Below are 14896 nucleotides of genomic sequence, written 5' to 3'. Positions count from 1 at the left end.
CGTGTAGCCTACATATTGCGTTTTTTTTTTAATTTGCTTACCGGGCTAAAGGTTAGCATGCTTAAAATACGTAGGTCGTTTTGTTCAACAAATTTGAGTAGATAACTCATCAGTTGTTTGCATCAGAGCGAAAATTTTTGAGATAGTTATTAAAACTGTTTAAAGGTTGTCAAACGTTGTTTCTCGTTGTATATCCTTTAATTCTAGAGTTAAATTGATAAATAACGTGTACGAATTTGTTTAACGCATTTGTTTTGGTTACTCGACGTCTCCGTTCTCGTGTAGCCTACATATTGCGTTTTTTTTTTAATCTGCTTACCGGGCTAAAGGTTAGCATGCTTAAAATACGTAAGTCGTTTTGTTCAACAAATTTAAGTAGATAAATCATCAGTTGTTTGCATCAGAGCGACAATTTTTGAGATAGTTATTAAAACTGTTTAAAGGTTGTCAAACGTTGTTTCTCGTTGTATATCCTTTAATTCTAGAGTTAAATTGATAAATAACGTGTACGAATTTGTTTAACGCATTTGTTTTGGTTACTCGACGTCTCCGTTCTCGTGTAGCCTACATATTGCGTTTTTTTTTTAATTTGCTTACCGGGCTAAAGGTTAGCATGCTTAAAATACGTAAGTCGCTTTGTTCAACAAATTTGAGTAGATAACTCATCAGTTGTTTGCATCAGAGCGATAATTTTTAGATAGTTTTTAAAACTGTTTAAAGGTTGTCAAACGTTGTTTCTCGTTGTATATCCTTTAATTCTAGAGTTAAATTGATAAATAACGTGTACGGATTTGTTTAACGCATTTGTTTTGGTTACTCGACGTCTCCGTTCTCGTGTAGCCTACATATTGCGTTTTTTTTTTAATTTGCTACCGGGCTAAAGGTTAGCATGCTTAAAATACGTAAGTCGTTTTGTTCAACAAATTTAAGTAGATAAATCATCAGTTGTTTGCATCAGAGCGACAATTTTTGAGATAGTTATTAAAACTGTTTAAAGGTTGTCAAACGTTGTTTCTCGTTGTATATCCTTTAATTCTAGAGTTAAATTGATAAATAACGTGTACAAATTTGTTTAACGCATTTGTTTTGGTTACTCGACGTCTCCGTTCTCATGTAGCCTACATATTGCGTTTTTTTTTTAATTTGCTTACCGGGCTAAAGGTTAGCATGCTTAAAATACGTAAGTCGCTTTGTTCAACAAATTTGAGTAGATAACTCATCAGTTGTTTGCATCAGAGCGATAATTTTTAGATAGTTATTAAAACTGTTTAAAGGTTGTCAAACGTTGTTTCTCGTTGTATATCCTTTAATTCTAGAGTTAAATTGATAAATAACGTGTACGGATTTGTTTAACGCATTTGTTTTGGTTACTCGACGTCTCCGTTCTCGTGTAGCCTACATATTGCGTTTTTTTTTTTAATTTGCTTACCGGGCTAAAGGTTAGCATGCTTAAAATACGTAGGTCGTTTTGTTCAACAAATTTGAGTAGATAACTCATCAGTTGTTTGCATCAGAGCGACAATTTTTGAGATAGTTATTAAAACTGTTTAAAGGTTGTCAAACGTTGTTTCTCGTTGTATATCCTTTAATTCTAGAGTTAAATTGATAAATAACGTGTACGAATTTGTTTTGGTTACTCGACGTCTCCGTTCTCGTGTAGCCTACATATTGCGTTTTTTTTTAATTTGCTTACCGGGCTAAAGGTTAGCATGCTTAAAATACGTAAGTAGTTTTTTTTAACAAATTTAAGTAGATAACTCATCAGTTGTTTGCATCAGAGCGACAATTTTTGAGATAGTTATTAAAACTGTTTAAAGGTTGTCAACGTTGTTTCTCGTTGTATATCCTTTAATTCTAGAGTTAAATTGATAAATAACGTGTACGAATTTGTTTAACGCATTTGTTTTGGTTATTCGACGTCTCCGTTCTCGTGTAGCCTACATATTGCGTTTTTTTTTAATTTGCTTACCGGGCTATAGGTTAGCATGTTTAAAATACGTAAGTCGTTTTGTTCAACAAATTTGAGTAGATAACTCATCAGTTGTTTGCATCAGAGCGACAATTTTTGAGATAGTTATTAAAACTGTTTAAAGGTTGTCAAAGGTTGCTTTGTCGTTGTATATCCTTTAATTCTAGAGTTATATTGATAAATAACGTGTACGAATTTGTTTAACGCATTTGTTTTGGTTACTCGACGTCTCCGTTCTCGTGTAGCCTACATATTGCGTTTTTTTTTTTTAATTTGCTTACCGGGCTAAAGATTAGCATGCTTAAAATACGTAAGTCGTTTTGTTCAACAAATTTAAGTAGATAACTCAACAGTTGTTTGCATCAGAGCGACAATTTTTGAGATAGTTATTAAAACTGTTTAAAGGTTGTCAAACATTGTTTCTCGTTGTATATCCTTTAATTCTAGAGTTAAATTGATAAATAACGTGTACGAATTTGTTTAACGCATTTGTTTTGGTTACTCGACGTCTCTGTTCTCGTGTAGCCTACATATTGCGTTTTTTTTTTTAATTTGCTTACCGGGCTAAAGGTTAGCATGCTTAAAATACGTAAGTCGTTTTGTTCAACAAATTTAAGTAGATAACTCAGCAGTTGTTTGCATCAGAGCGACAATTTTTGAGATAGTTATTAAAACTGTTTAAAGGTTGTCAAACGTTGTTTCTCGTTGTATATACTTTAATTCTAGAGTTAAATTGATAAATAACGTGTACGAATTTGTTTAACGTATTTGTTTTGGTTACTCGACGTCTCCGTTCTCGTGTAGCCTACATATTGCGTTTTTTTTTAATTTGCTTACCGGGCTAAAGGTTAGCATGCTTAAAATACGTAAGTCGTTTTGTTCAACAAATTTAAGTAGATAACTCATCAGTTGTTTGCATCAGAGCGACAATTTTGAGATAGCTATTAAAACTGTTTAAAGGTTGTCAAACGTTGTTTCTTGTTGTATATCCTTTAATTGTAGAGTTAAATTGATAAATAACGTGTACGAATTTGTTTAACGCATTTGTTTTGGTTACTCGACGGCTCCGTTCTCGTGTAGCCTACATATTGCGTTTTTTTTTTAATTTGCTTACCGGGCTAAATGTTAGCATGCTTAAAATACGTAAGTCGTTTTGTTCAACAAATTTAAGTAGATAACTCATCAGTTGTTTGCATCAGAGCGAAAATTTTTGAGATAGTTATTAAAACTGTTTAAAGGTTGTCAAACGTTGTTTCTTGTTGTATATCCTTTAATTCTACAGTTAAATTGATAAATAACGTGTACGAATTTGTTTAACGCATTTGTTTTGGTTACTCGACGGCTCCGTTCTCGTGTAGCCTACATATTGCGTTTTTTTTTTTAATTTGCTTACCGGGCTAAAGGTTAGCATGTTTAAAATACGTAAGTCGTTTTGTTCAACAAATTTAAGTAGATAACTCAGCAGTTGTTTGCATCAGAGCGACAATTTTGAGATAGTTATTAAAACTGTTTAAAGGTTGTCAAACTTTGTTGCTCGTTGTATATCCTTTAATTCTAGAGTTAAATTGATAAATAACGTGTACGAATTTGTTTAATGCATTTGTTTTGATTACTTGACGGCTCCGTTCTCGTGTAGCCTACATATTGCGTTTTTTTTTAATTTGCTTACCGGGCTAAAGGTTAGCATGCTTAAAATACGTAAGTCGTTTTGTTCAACAAATTTAAGTAGATAAATCATCAGTTGTTTGCATCAGAGCGACAATTTTTGAGAATAGTTATTAAAACTATTTAAAGGTTGTCAAACGTTGTTTCTCGTTGTATATCCTTTAATTCTAGAGTTAAATTGATAAATAACGTGTACGAATTTGTTTAACGCATTTGTTTTGGTTACTCGACGTCTCCGTTCTCGTGTAGCCTACATATTGCGTTTTTTTTTAATTTGCTTACCGGGCTAAACGTTAGCATGCTTAAAATACGTAAGTCGTTTTGTTCATCAAATTTAAGTAGATAACTCATCAGTTGTTTGCATCAGAGCGACAATTTTTGAGATAGTTATTAAAACTGTATAAAGGTTGTCAAACGTTGTTTCTCGTTGTATATCCTTTAATTCTAGAGTTAAATTGATAAATAACGTGTACGAATTTGTTTAACGCATTTTGTTTTGGTTACTCGACGTCTCCGTTCTCGTGTAGCCTACATATTGCGTTTTTTTTTTAATTTGCTTACCCGGGCTAAAGGTTAGCATGCTTAAAATACGTAAGTCGTTTTGTTCAACAAATTTGAGTAGATAACTCATCAGTTGTTTGCATCAGAGCGATAATTTTTGAGATAGTTATTAAAACTGTTTAAAGGTTGTCAAACGTTGTTTCTCGTTGTATATCCTTTAATTCTAGAGTTAAATTGATAAATAACGTCAACGAATTTGTTAACGCATTTGTTTTGGTTACTCGACGTCTCCGTTCTCGTGTAGCCTACATATTGCGTTTTTTTTAATTTGCTTACCGGGCTAAAGGTTAGCATGTTTAAAATACGTAGGTCGTTTTGTTCAACAAATTTAAGTAGATAACTCATCAGTTGTTTGCATCAGAGCGATAATTTTTGAGATAGTTATTAAAACTGTTTAAAGGTTGTCAAACGTTGTTTCTCGTTGTATATCCTTTAATTCTAGAGTTAAATTGATAAATAACGTGTACGAATTTGTTTAACGCATTTGTTTTGGTTACTCGACGTCTCCGTTCTCGTGTAGCCTACATATTGCGTTTTTTTTTTTAATTTGCTTACCGGGCTAAAGGTTAGCATGCTTAAAATACGTAAGTCGTTTTGTTCAACAAATTTGAGTAGATAACTCATCAGTTGTTTGCATCAGAGCGACAATTTTTGAGATAGTTATTAAAACTGTTTAAAGGTTGTCAAACGTTGTTTCTCGTTGTATATCCTTTAATTCTAGAGTTAAATTGATAAATAACGTGTACGAATTTGTTTAACGCATTTGTTTTGGTTACTCGACGTCTCCGTTCTCGTGTAGCCTACATATTGCGTTTTTTTTTTAATTTGCTTACCGGGCTAAAGGTTAGCATGCTTAAAATACGAAATTAGTTTTGTTCAACAAATTTAAGTAGATAACTCATGAGTTGTTTGCAACAGAGCGACAATTTTTGAGATAGTTATTAAAACTGTTTAAAGGTTGTCAAACGTTGTTTCTCTTGTATATCCTTTAATTCTAGAGCTAAATTGATAAATAACGTGTACGAATTTGTTAAACGCAATTTGTTTTGGTTACTCGACGTCTCCGTTCTCGTGTAGCCTACATATTGGGTTTTTTTTTAATTTGCTTACCGGGCTAAAGGTTAGCATGCTTAAAATACGTAAGTCGTTTTGTTCAACAAATTTAAGTAGATAACTCTTCAGTTGTTGGCATCAGAGCGACAATTTTTGAGATAGTTATTAAAACTGTTTAAAGGTTATCAAACGTTGTTTCTCGTTGTATATCCTTTAATTCTAGAGTTAAATTGATAAATAACGTGTACGAATTTGTTTAACGCATTTGTTTTGGTTACTCGACGTCTCCGTTCTCGTGTAGCCTACATATTGCGTTTTTTTTTTTAATTGCTTACCGGGCTAAATGTTAGCATGTTTAAAATACGTAAGTTGTTTTGTTCAACAAATTTGAGTAGATAACTCATCAGTTGTTTGCACCAGAGCGACAATTTTTGAGATAGTTATTAAAACTCTTTAAAGGTTGTCAAACGTTGTTTCTCGTTGTATATCCTTTAATTCTAGAGTTAAATTGATAAATAACGTGTACGAATTTGTTTAACGCATTTGTTTTGGTTACTCGACGTCTCCGTTCTCGTGTAGCCTACATATTGCGTTTTTTTTTTTAATTTGCTTACCGGGCTAAAGGTTAGCATGCTTAAAATACGTAAGTCGTTTTGTTCAACAAATTTAAGTAGATAACTCATCAGTTGTTTGCATCAGAGCGACAATTTTTGAGATAGTTATTAAAACTCTTTAAAGGTTGTCAACGTTGTTTCTCGTTGTATATCCTTTAATTCTAGAGTTAAATTGATAAATAACGTGTACGAATTTGTTTAACGCATTTGTTTGGTTACTCGACGTCTCCGTTCTCGTGTAGCCTACATATTGCGTTTTTTTTTTTAATTTGCTTACCGGGCTAAAGGTTAGCATGCTTAAAATACGTAAGTCGTTTTGTTCAACAAATTTAAGTAGATAACTCATCAGTTGTTTGCATCAGAGCGACAATTTTTGAGATAGTTATTAAAACTGTTTAAAGGTTGTCAAACATTGTTTCTCGTTGTATATCCTTTAATTCTAGAGTTAAATTGATAAATAACGTGTACGAATTTGTTTAACGCATTGTTTTGGTTACTCGACGTCTCCGTTCTCGTGTAGCCTACATATTGCGTTTTTTTTTAATTTGCTTACCGGGCTAAAGGTTAGCATGCTTAAAATACGTAAGTCGTTTTGTTCAACAAATTTAAGTAGATAACTCTTCAGTTGTTGGCATCAGAGCGACAATTTTTGAGATAGTTATTAAAACTGTTTAAAGGTTATCAAACGTTGTTTCTCGTTGTATATCCTTTAATTCTAGAGTTAAATTGATAAATAACGTGTACGAATTTGTTTAACGCATTTGTTTTGGTTACTCGACGTCTCCGTTCTCGTGTAGCCTACATATTGCGTTTTTTTTTTTAATTTTGCTTACCGGGCTAAATGTTAGCATGTTTAAAATACGTAAGTTGTTTTGTTCAACAAATTTGAGTAGATAACTCATCAGTTGTTTGCACCAGAGCGACAATTTTTGAGATAGTTATTAAAACTCTTTAAAGGTTGTCAAACGTTGTTTCTCGTTGTATATCCTTTAATTCTAGAGTTAAATTGATAAATAACGTGTACGAATTTGTTTAACGCATTTGTTTTGGTTACTCGACGTCTCCGTTCTCGTGTAGCCTACATATTGCGTTTTTTTTTTAATTTGTTTACCGGGCTAAAGGTTAGCATGTTTAAAATACGTAAGTCGTTTTGTTCAACAAATTTAAGTAGATAACTCATCAGTTGTTTGCATCAGAGCGATAATTTTTGAGATAGTTATTAAAACTGTTTAAAGGTTGTCAAACGTTGTTTCTCGTTGTATATCCTTTAATTCTAGAGTTAAATTGATAAATAACGTGTACGAATTTGTTTAACGCATTTGTTTTGGTTACTCGACGTCTCCGTTCTCGTGTAGCCTACATATTGCGTTTTTTTTTTTAATTTGCTTACCGGCTAAAGGTTAGCATGCTTAAAATACGTAAGTCGTTTTGTTCAACAAATTTAAGTAGATAACTCATCAGTTGTTTGCATCAGAGCGACAATTTTTGAGATAGTTATTAAAACTGTTTAAAGGTTGTCAAACATTGTTTCTCGTTGTATATCCTTTAATTCTAGAGTTAAATTGATAAATAACGTGTACGAATTTGTTTAACGCATTTGTTTTGGTTACTCGACGTCTCTGTTCTCGTGTAGCCTACATATTGCGTTTTTTTTTTAATTTGCTTACCGGGCTAAAGGTTAGCATGCTTAAAATACGTAAGTCGTTTTGTTCAACAAATTTAAGTAGATAACTCAGCAGTTGTTTGCATCAGAGCGACAATTTTTGAGATAGTTATTAAAACTGTTTAAAGGTTGTCAAACGTTGTTTCTCGTTGTATATACTTTAATTCTAGAGTTAAATTGATAAATAACGTGTACGAATTTGTTTAACGTATTTGTTTTGGTTACTCGACGTCTCCGTTCTCGTGTAGCCTACATATTGCGTTTTTTTTTAATTTGCTTTACCGGGCTAAAGGTTAGCATGCTTAAAATACGTAAGTCGTTTTGTTCAACAAATTTAAGTAGATAACTCATCAGTTGTTTGCATCAGAGCGACAATTTTTGAGATAGCTATTAAAACTGTTTAAAGGTTGTCAAACGTTGTTTCTCGTTGTATATCCTTTAATTGTAGAGTTAAATTGATAAATAACGTGTACGAATTTGTTTAACGCATTTGTTTTGGTTACTCGACGGCTCCGTTCTCGTGTAGCCTACATATTGCGTTTTTTTTTTAATTTGCTTACCGGGCTAAATGTTAGCATGCTTAAAATACGTAAGTCGTTTTGTTCAACAAATTTAAGTAGATAACTCATCAGTTGTTTGCATCAGAGCGAAAATTTTGAGATAGTTATTAAAACTGTTTAAAGGTTGTCAAACGTTGTTTCTTGTTGTATATCCTTTAATTCTAGAGTTAAATTGATAAATAACGTGTACGAATTTGTTTAACGCATTTGTTTTGGTTACTCGACGGCTCCGTTCTCGTGTAGCCTACATATTGCGTTTTTTTTTTTAATTTGCTTACCGGGCTAAAGGTTAGCATGTTTAAAATACGTAAGTCGTTTTGTTCAACAAATTTAAGTAGATAACTCAGCAGTTGTTTGCATCAGAGCGACAATTTTTGAGATAGTTATTAAAACTGTTTAAAGGTTGTCAAACTTTGTTTCTCGTTGTATATCCTTTAATTCTAGAGTTAAATTGATAAATAACGTGTACGAATTTGTTTAATGCATTTGTTTTGTTTACTTGACGTCTCCGTTCTCGTGTAGCCTACATATTGCGTTTTTTTTTAATTTGCTTACCGGGCTAAAGGTTAGCATGCTTAAAATACGTAAGTCGTTTTGTTCAACAAATTTAAGTAGATAAATCATCAGTTGTTTGCATCAGAGCGACAATTTTTGAGATAGTTATTAAAACTATTTAAAGGTTGTCAAACGTTGTTTCTCGTTGTATATCCTTTAATTCTAGAGTTAAATTGATAAATAACGTGTACGAATTTGTTTAACGCATTTGTTTTGGTTACTCGACGTCTCCGTTCTCGTGTAGCCTACATATTGCGTTTTTTTTTTAATTTGCTTACCGGGCTAAACGTTAGCATGCTTAAAATACGTAAGTCGTTTTGTTCATCAAATTTAAGTAGATAACTCATCAGTTGTTTGCATCAGAGCGACAATTTTTGAGATAGTTATTAAAACTGTATAAAGGTTGTCAAACGTTGTTTCTCGTTGTATATCCTTTAATTCTAGAGTTAAATTGATAAATAACGTGTACGAATTTGTTTAACGCATTTGTTTTGGTTACTCGACGTCTCCGTTCTCGTGTAGCCTACATATTGCGTTTTTTTTTTAATTTGCTTACCGGGCTAAAGGTTAGCATGCTTAAAATACATAAGTCGTTTTGTTCAACAAATTTGAGTAGATAACTCATCAGTTGTTTGCATCAGAGCGATAATTTTTGAGATAGTTATTAAAACTGTTTAAAGGTTGTCAAACGTTGTTTCTCGTTGTATATCCTTTAATTCTAGAGTTAAATTGATAAATAACGTCTACGAATTTGTTTAACGCATTTGTTTTGGTTACTCGACGTCTCCGTTCTCGTGTAGCCTACATATTGCGTTTTTTTTTAATTTGCTTACCGGGCTAAAGGTTAGCATGTTTAAAATACGTAGGTCGTTTTGTTCAACAAATTTAAGTAGATAACTCATCAGTTGTTTGCATCAGAGCGATAATTTTTGAGATAGTTATTAAAACTGTTTAAAGGTTGTCAAACGTTGTTTCTCGTTGTATATCCTTTAATTCTAGAGTTAAATTGATAAATAACGTGTACGAATTTGTTTAACGCATTTGTTTTGGTTACTCGACGTCTCCGTTCTCGTGTAGCCTACATATTGCGTTTTTTTTTTTAATTTGCTTGCCGGGCTAAAGGTTAGCATGCTTAAAATACGTAAGTCGTTTTGTTCAACAAATTTGAGTAGATAACTCATCAGTTGTTTGCATCAGAGCGACAATTTTTGAGATAGTTATTAAAACTGTTTAAAGGTTGTCAAACGTTGTTTCTCGTTGTATATCCTTTAATTCTAGAGTTAAATTGATAAATAACGTGTACGAATTTGTTTAACGCATTTGTTTTGGTTACTCGACGTCTCCGTTCTCGTGTAGCCTACATATTGCGTTTTTTTTTTAATTTGCTTCCCGGGCTAAAGGTTAGCATGCTTAAAATACGAAAGTAGTTTTGTTCAACAAATTTAAGTAGATAACTCATGAGTTGTTTGCAACAGAGCGACAATTTTTGAGATAGTTATTAAAACTGTTTAAAGGTTGTCAAACGTTGTTTCTCTTGTATATCCTTTAATTCTAGAGCTAAATTGATAAATAACGTGTACGAATTTGTTTAACGCATTTGTTTTGGTTACTCGACGTCTCCGTTCTCGTGTAGCCTACATATTGGGTTTTTTTTTTAATTTGCTTACCGGGCTAAAGGTTAGCATGTTTAAAATACGTAAGTCGTTTTGTTCAACAAATTTGAGTAGATAACTCATCAGTTGTTTGCATCAGAGCGACAATTTTTGAGATAGTTATTAAAACTGTTTAAAGGTTGTCAAACGTTGTTTCTCGTTGTATATCCTTTAATTCTAGAGTTAAATTGATAAATAACGTGTACGAATTTGTTTAACGCATTTGTTTTGGTTACTCGACGTCTCCGTTCTCGTGTAGCCTATATATTGCGTTTTTTTTTTAATTTGCTTACCGGGCTAAAGGTTAGCATGCTTAAAATACGTAAGTGGTTTTGTTCAACAAATTTAAGTAGATAACTCTTCAGTTGTTGGCATCAGAGCGACAATTTTTGAGATAGTTATTAAAACTGTTTAAAGGTTATCAAACGTTGTTTCTCGTTGTATATCCTTTAATTCTAGAGATAAATTGATAAATAACGTGTACGAATTTGTTTAACGCATTTGTTTTGGTTACTCGACGTCTCCGTTCTCGTGTAGCCTACATATTGCGTTTTTTTTTTTTAATTTGCTTACCGGGCTAAATGTTAGCATGTTTAAAATACGTAAGTTGTTTTGTTCAACAAATTTGAGTAGATAACTCATCAGTTGTTTGCACCAGAGCGACAATTTTTGAGATAGTTATTAAAACTCTTTAAAGGTTGTCAAACGTTGTTTCTCGTTGTATATCCTTTAATTCTAGAGTTAAATTGATAAATAACGTGTACGAATTTGTTTAACGCATTTGTTTTGGTTACTCGACGTCTCCGTTCTCGTGTAGCCTACATATTGCGTTTTTTTTTTAATTTGTTTACCGGGCTAAAGGTTAGCATGTTTAAAATACGTAAGTCGTTTTGTTCAACAAATTTAAGTAGATAACTCATCAGTTGTTTGCATCAGAGCGATAATTTTTGAGATAGTTATTAAAACTGTTTAAAGGTTGTCAAACGTTGTTTCTCGTTGTATATCCTTTAATTCTAGAGTTAAATTGATAAATAACGTGTACGAATTTGTTTAACGCATTTGTTTTGGTTACTCGACGTCTCCGTTCTCGTGTAGCCTACATATTGCATTTTTTTTTAATTTGCTAACCGGGCTAAAGGTTAGCATGTTTAAAATACGAAAGTCGTTTTGTTCAACAAATTTGAGTATATAACTCAGCAGTTGTTTGCATCAGAGCGACAATTTTTGAGATAGTTATTAAAACTGTTTAAAGGTTGTCAAACGTTGTTTCTCGTTGTATATCCTTTAATTCTAGAGTTAAATTGATAAATAACGTGTACGAATTTGTTTAACGCATTTGTTTTGGTTACTCGACGTCTCCGTTCTCGTGTAGCCTACATATTGCGTTTTTTTTTTTAATTTGCTTACCGGGCTAAAGGTTAGCATGCTTAAAATACGTAAGTCGTTTTGTTCAACAAATTAAAGTAGATAACTCATCAGTTGTTTGCATCAGAGCGACAATTTTTGAGATAGTTATTAAAACTGTTTAAAGGTTGTCAAACGTTGTTTCTCGTTGTATATCCTTTAATTCTAGAGTTAAATTGATAAATAACGTGTACGGATTTGTTTAACGCATTTGTTTTGGTTACTCGACGTCTCCGTTCTCGTGTAGCCTACATATTGCGTTTTTTTTTTAATTTGCTTACCGGGCTAAAGGTTAGCATGCTTAAAATACGTAGGTCGTTTTGTTCAACAAATTTGAGTAGATAACTCATCAGTTGTTTGCATCAGAGCGACAATTTTTGAGATAGTTATTAAAACTGTTTAAAGGTTGTCAAACGTTGTTTCTCGTTGTATATCCTTTAATTCTAGAGATAAATTGATAAATAACGTGTACGAATTTGTTTAACGCATTTGTTTTGGTTACTCGACGTCTCCGTTCTTGTGTAGCCTACATATTGCGTTTTTTTTTTAATTTGCTTACCGGGCTAAAGGTTAGCATGCTTAAAATACGTAAGTAGTTTTTTTTAACAAATTTAAGTAGATAACTCATCAGTTGTTTGCATCAGAGCGTTAAATTGATAAATAACGTGTACGAATTTGTTTAACGCATTTGTTTTGGTTACTCGACGGCTCCGTTCTCGTGTAGCCTATATATTGCGTTTTTTTTTTTAATTTGCTTACCGGGCTAAAGGTTAGCATGTTTAAAATACGTAAGTCGTTTTGTTCAACAAATTTAAGTAGATAACTCAGCAGTTGTTTGCATCAGAGAGACAATTTTTGAGATAGTTATTAAAACTGTTTAAAGGTTGTCAAACTTTGTTTCTCGTTGTATATCCTTTAATTCTAGAGTTAAATTGATAAATAACGTGTACGAATTTGTTTAATGCATTTGTTTTGATTACTCGACGTCTCCGTTCTCGTGTAGCCTACATATTGCGTTTTTTTTAAATTTGCTTACCGGGCTAAAGGTTAGCATGCTTAAAATACGTAAGTCGTTTTGTTCAACAAATTTAAGTAGATAAATCATCAGTTGTTTGCATCAGAGCGACAATTTTTGAGATAGTTATTAAAACTATTTAAAGGTTGTCAAACGTTGTTTCTCGTTGTATATCCTTTAATTCTAGAGTTAAATTGATAAATAACGTGTACGAATTTGTTTAACGCATTTGTTTTGGTTACTCGACGTCTCCGTTCTCGTGTAGCCTACATATTGCATTTTTTTTTAATTTGCTTACCGGGCTAAAGGTTAGCATGTTTAAAATACGTAAGTCGTTTTGTTCAACAAATTTGAGTATATAACTCAGCAGTTGTTTGCATCAGAGCGACAATTTTTGAGATAGTTATTAAAACTGTTTAAAGGTTGTCAAACGTTGTTTCTCGTTGTATATCCTTTAATTCTAGAGTTAAATTGATAAATAACGTGTACGAATTTGTTTAACGCATTTGTTTTGGTTACTCGACGTCTCCGTTCTCGTGTAGCCTACATATTGCGTTTTTTTTTTAATTTGCTTACCGGGCTAAAGGTTAGCATGCTTAAAATACGTAAGTCGTTTTGTTCAACAAATTAAAGTAGATAACTCATCAGTTGTTTGCATCAGAGCGACAATTTTTGAGATAGTTATTAAAACTGTTTAAAGGTTGTCAAACGTTGTTTCTCGTTGTATATCCTTTAATTCTAGAGTTAAATTGATAAATAACGTGTACGGATTTGTTTAACGCATTTGTTTTGGTTACTCGACGTCTCCGTTCTCGTGTAGCCTACATATTGCGTTTTTTTTTTTTAATTTGCTTACCGGGCTAAAGGTTAGCATGCTTAAAATACGTAGGTCGTTTTGTTCAACAAATTTGAGTAGATAACTCATCAGTTGTTTGCATCAGAGCGACAATTTTTGAGATAGTTATTAAAACTGTTTAAAGGTTGTCAAACGTTGTTTCTCGTTGTATATCCTTTAATTGTAGAGTTAAATTGATAAATAACGTGTACGAATTTGTTTAACGCATTTGTTTTGGTTACTCGACGTCTCCGTTCTTGTGTAGCCTACATATTGCGTTTTTTTTTTAATTTGCTTACCGGGCTAAAGGTTAGCATGCTTAAAATACGTAAGTAGTTTTTTTAAACAAATTTAAGTAGATAACTCATCAGTTGTTTGCATCAGAGCGACAATTTTTGAGATAGTTATTAAAACTGTTTAAAGGTTGTCAAACGTTGTTTCTCGTTGTATATCCTTTAATTCTAGAGTTAAATTGATAAATAACGTGTACGAATTTGTTTAACGCATTTGTTTTGGTTATTCGACGTCTCCGTTCTCGTGTAGCCTACATATTGCGTTTTTTTTTTTAATTTGCTTACCGGGCTATAGGTTAGCATGTTTAAAATACGTCAGTCGTTTTGTTCAACAAATTTGAGTAGAGTTGTTTGCATCAGAGCGACAATTTTTGAGATAGTTATTAAAACTGTTTAAAGGTTGTCAAACGTTGTTTCTCGTTGTATATCCTTTAATTCTAGAGTTAAATTGATAAATAACGTGTACGAATTTGTTTAACGCATTTGTTTTGGTTACTCGACGTCTCCGTTCTCGTGTAGCCTACATATTGCGTTTTTTTTTTTTAATTTGCTTACCGGGCTAAAGGTTAGCATGCTTAAAATACGTAAGTCGTTTTGTTCAACAAATTTAAGTAGATAACTCATCAGTTGTTTGCATCAGAGCGACAATTTTTGAGATAGTTATTAAAACTGTTTAAAGGTTGTCAAACATTGTTTCTCGTTGTATATCCTTTAATTCTAGAGTTAAATTGATAAATAACGTGTACGAATTTGTTTAACGCATTTGTTTTGGTTACTCGACGTCTCTGTTCTCGTGTAGCCTACATATTGCGTTTTTTTTTTAATTTGCTTACCGGGCTAAAGGTTAGCATGCTTAAAATACGTAAGTCGTTTTGTTCAACAAATTTAAGTAGATAACTCAGCAGTTGTTTGCATCAGAGCGGCAATTTTTGAGATAGTTATTAAAACTGTTTAAAGGTTGTCAAACGTTGTTTCTCGTTGTATATCCTTTAATTCTAGAGTTAAATTGATAAATAACGTGTACGAATTTGTTTAACGTATTTGTTTTGGTTACTCG

This window comes from Eurosta solidaginis, unplaced genomic scaffold (assembly GCF_040869045.1).
Source record: "Eurosta solidaginis isolate ZX-2024a unplaced genomic scaffold, ASM4086904v1 ctg00001055.1, whole genome shotgun sequence".
Taxonomy (NCBI): domain Eukaryota; kingdom Metazoa; phylum Arthropoda; class Insecta; order Diptera; family Tephritidae; genus Eurosta; species Eurosta solidaginis.
This window is presented reverse-complemented; position numbering follows the sequence as displayed.